Below are 4,328 nucleotides of genomic sequence, written 5' to 3' on the forward strand. Positions count from 1 at the left end.
CGGCACCACGAAGCCACCTGGTGCCCAAAGAAATCCCAAAAGAGCATTTCAAATCCATCAACCCAACCAGCCACCTAGGGTGGGGAAGTTCACGAACTACACCTTCCAGCCGGCCCCAATCACAGAGATCTACCACCAGATAGCAGCGTGAGGCATCCTCCTGGGAGCCAGAAAACTAAAGGAGCGAACAAGTAGTGACAAAAGCCTGTACTGTGATTATCACAGAGGATATGGACACAGGACTCAAGATTGCTTTGACCTTAAAGATGCCCTCAAACAAGCCATTTGAGACGACAAACTCTCCGAGTTTGCCAAAATTATTCGAGAGCCCAGGAAGGACGCAATCTCGAAATGGTGAGGCCGATGCACCAGGAAAGCCCGGAGACCAACCCAACGATAATAATAAATGTTATCACTGGGAAAGACACATTTAAAAAATTCAAATCTGCACTGAAGAAGGATCTTCGAGTGCTAGCCGTAAAAAACAAAAAAAGAGCCCCCTCCCTCTTGACAACAATAATGTTCTCCCCTGATGATTGCCAGAATAGCACTTCGGCAGAAAACGCCCCTTTTGTCATCTTAGCCAAAGTCAGAACCGGGTTAGTAAAACATATACTGGTAGACACCGGAGCCAACTCCAACATCTTCTTCAAAGAAGCCTTCAACAAGGTAGGACTCCGAAATGAAAATCTAGAAAGCTACCGTAATAGGGTAACCGGACTCGAAGCAACTTCCTCAAGCCAGACAGATTTATAGTACTGCCAGTCACCATCGGAACTAGAAGCCAGAAGAAGACCACACTCTCTGAGTTCGTGGTCCTAAAGGATTCTACGGCCTATAACATCATCCTCAACAGAAAGACAATCAACAACCTCTCCGCCGGCATATTTACTAAATTCCTAATCATGAAGTTCCTAGCGGATGACGAAACAATAGCAACCATACACGGCGAAAGGAAAGTTGCAGTGGAGTACGACAACACCATTCTAGCCCTCTGAAAACGATCCCGAGATGCGGCAGGAATCTTCCTAGCCAACCTGGACGCCCAACAAGTCGGCCAACCCAGACCAGAATTGGAAGGAGACATGGAACAACTACAGATAGGGCCAACCAAGGATGAGTTCACCTTCATTAACAAGAACCTACCCTTTAACTTTAAAGTAAACTCACGGAACTCCTTAAACAAAACAGAAACCTTTTTGCCTTTACTCCTGCCAACATTCCAGAAATAGACCCAGATATGATGTCTCACCATTTAGCCGTAGACCCAAAGGCCAAATCAGTTGCCCAAAGGAGAAGGAAGATGTCTGTTGAACAAGCAATTGGGGTCAAAAATCATGTCAAGAGCCTGCTTGAAGGAGGCTTCATTCGGGAACTCTCGTACGCAACTTGGCTGGCCAATGTCGTGTTGGTAAAAAGGCAGACGACAAATGGCAAATGTGCGTCGACTACATGGACTTGAACAAAGCCTGCCCAAAGGACACCTTTCCCCTACTAAACATCGATGGACTGGTGGACACCGCCTTAGGACACCAATATCTTATCTTCATGGATGCGTACTTGGGATACAACCAGATCCCTGTGCACAAGCCGAATAAAGAGAAAACAGCGTTTGTAACCACTGAAGGCACTTATTCTTACAGAGTCATGTCCTGCGTGCTAAAAAACACCAGAGCCACCTATCAAAGGCTCATCACGAAAATCTTAAAAGATCTCTCTGGAATCAAACTGGAGGTTTACATTGACGATATACTGGCCAAAACAGAAATAGGCGAAGAACTCATTGTCGATCTCAAAGTTATACTAAGCATCCTGAGGAGGCATCGGATGCCCCTCAACTCGGCCAAATGCGCATTTAGAATGGAGGCTGGAAAATTCCTGGGCTTCATGATCACTCAATGAGGAGTAGAGGCAAACCCAAAAAAATGTCGGGCCACCCTCGAGATGACCAGCCCTGCAAATCTCAAGGACGTTCCAAGGATGATCGAACGACTCGCCGCCCTCTCATGCTTCCACGGACCCTCGGTCCAAAGAGTCATCCCTTTTTTCAAACTAATGAAAAAGGGCATAAATTTTAAGTGGGAACTTGAATGCGAAGAGGCCTTCCAATACTTCAAAAAGGTTCTAGCAGAACCTCCCTGCTCTCAAAACCCAAAGCGGGAGAAACGTTGTACCTTTACCTATCCATAACGGAAGATGCATTAGCAGTAATCTAGGAAGACGAATAAAAAACACAAGGGCCGATATACTTCATAAGTAAAGTTCTCTAGAATACCAAAAGACGTTATTCCAGACTCGAAAAACTCCATGCACTGCTCACGGCATCCTGACAGCTCCGACAATATTTCCAGGGCCACCCTAACACGGTCTGGACTGACCAGGCCATCAAGCAAGTCCTCCAGAAACCAGGCCTATCGGGGTGAATGCTTTCCTGGTCAGTGGAACTCTCCCAGTATGAAATTCAATTTGAACCCAGAAACGCGATTAAAGCTCAGGCCATGGCAAATTTCATCGTGGAGATGTCCCCTAAAAATAAAGCTCTTGAACAATGGAAACTCCATGTTGACGGCTCGTTAAATAACAACTCTGACAGAGCAGGGATAATATTGGAAAATGAGAACAGGATCACAATCGAGCAATTAATTCGATATGACTTTCTGATTTCTAACAATCAAGTAGAGTATGAAGCCCTCCTAGATGGACTAACATTGGCCAACGAGATCAGTGCAAGAACACTGGAGGTCTACAGCGATTCTCAGATAGTCAGTTCACAAATAAACAGAAATTACCAAAAACGAGACGCTCTGCTGCAACAATACCTATCCAAGTTTAAGGAGTTGATCACCAAATTTGACCTGGTGTCTATTCGGCACATTTCCAGAGAAAGGAACGCAAGAGCCGACTTACTCTCAAAGCTGGCGAGCACCAAGTCAGTCTCAAGAAACCGCTTACTAGTCTAAGAGGTCATCAAAGAACCCTCCGTCGCGACCACACCCTCGACAAACCTGACCTTGACCAATCAAAACTCATGGACCTTCCCAATCCTCATGTACCTCACAAACGGGGAACTGCCCGAGGACCCAAAGGAAGCTATAGGTGAAGCAGGAGGCTGCAAAATACACCACGATAGTGGGACAGTTGTACAAATGAAGAATGTTCCAACCCCTCCTTAAGTGCATAAAACCCGACGAAACGGACTACATACTTCACAAGATTCACGAAGGATGCTGCGGATGTCAGGGGAAAAACCTTGGCTCAGAAAGTCATCCGAGCCGAATACTTCTGGCCCACGATCATTAAAGATGCTCTCCGGTTGGTCAAAAGCTGCAAGCAGTGCTAAGTGCATGCCGACCTCCACTAGGCAGCCCCTCACCAACTCAGTACGATATCGACAGACCACCCCTTCAAAACTTGGGGAACTGACCTCGTAGGACTTTTTCCCATGGCTCCCAGACAACTCAGATTTCTCATCGTAGCCATCAACTACTACACAAAGTGGATTGAGGCCGAAGCACTGGCCGCAATCAAGGCCAGCCAATGCCGAAAAGTTTTTTGGAAACAAGTCATAACCCAATTCAGAATCCCAAAAGTTGTGATCTCAGATAATGGGACCCCGTTCACTGACAGACATTTTAGAAAATTCCTAGAGGGACTCGACATCTCACAGAAGTTCAGCTCGGTTGAACACCCATAGACTAACGGCCAAGTAGAAACGGCCAACAAAATCATCCTAAAAGGGCTCAAGAAAAGCCTACACAAACCCAAAGGATTGTATGGTGACGAGCTCAATTTAGTTCTCTGGTCATACCAAACATTACCACAAACCAGGAATGGAGAGACCCCTTTAGGCTAACATACAGTTTAGAGGCCGTCATCCACGTAGAAATCAGGGAACATAGCCCTCGAAGGACCATAGGAGGTCACGAAGAAACAGCGAAATGAGGTTTCGTAGACGAGGCTAGGAGTATAGCCCACCTGCAAGAACTCTCCTTGAAGCAAAGGATAAGTCTACGGTACAACCAAAATGTCGTGAAGTGAGATTTCAAGCAAGTGGACCTGGTTTTATGACAAAACGATATCGGCCCCTCGACACCCGGAGAAGGAAAACTAACTCCCAAATGGGAAGGACCCTACCAGGTTAAATCCATAATCGAGAAAGGGAGCCTACAAACTGTAGCGACTCAACGACACTGAGATACCCTAGTCGTGCAACGCCGTAGACATTTGCCGCTACTACCCATTGACAGACCTTCCCGAGATGACAACTTAGGTTTTTTCTTTTTAGCTTTAATTCTTTTATCTCATATCTTTTATTAATTATTAAGTTC

This window comes from Arachis ipaensis, chromosome B05 (assembly GCF_000816755.2).
Source record: "Arachis ipaensis cultivar K30076 chromosome B05, Araip1.1, whole genome shotgun sequence".
NCBI lineage: Eukaryota > Viridiplantae > Streptophyta > Magnoliopsida > Fabales > Fabaceae > Arachis > Arachis ipaensis.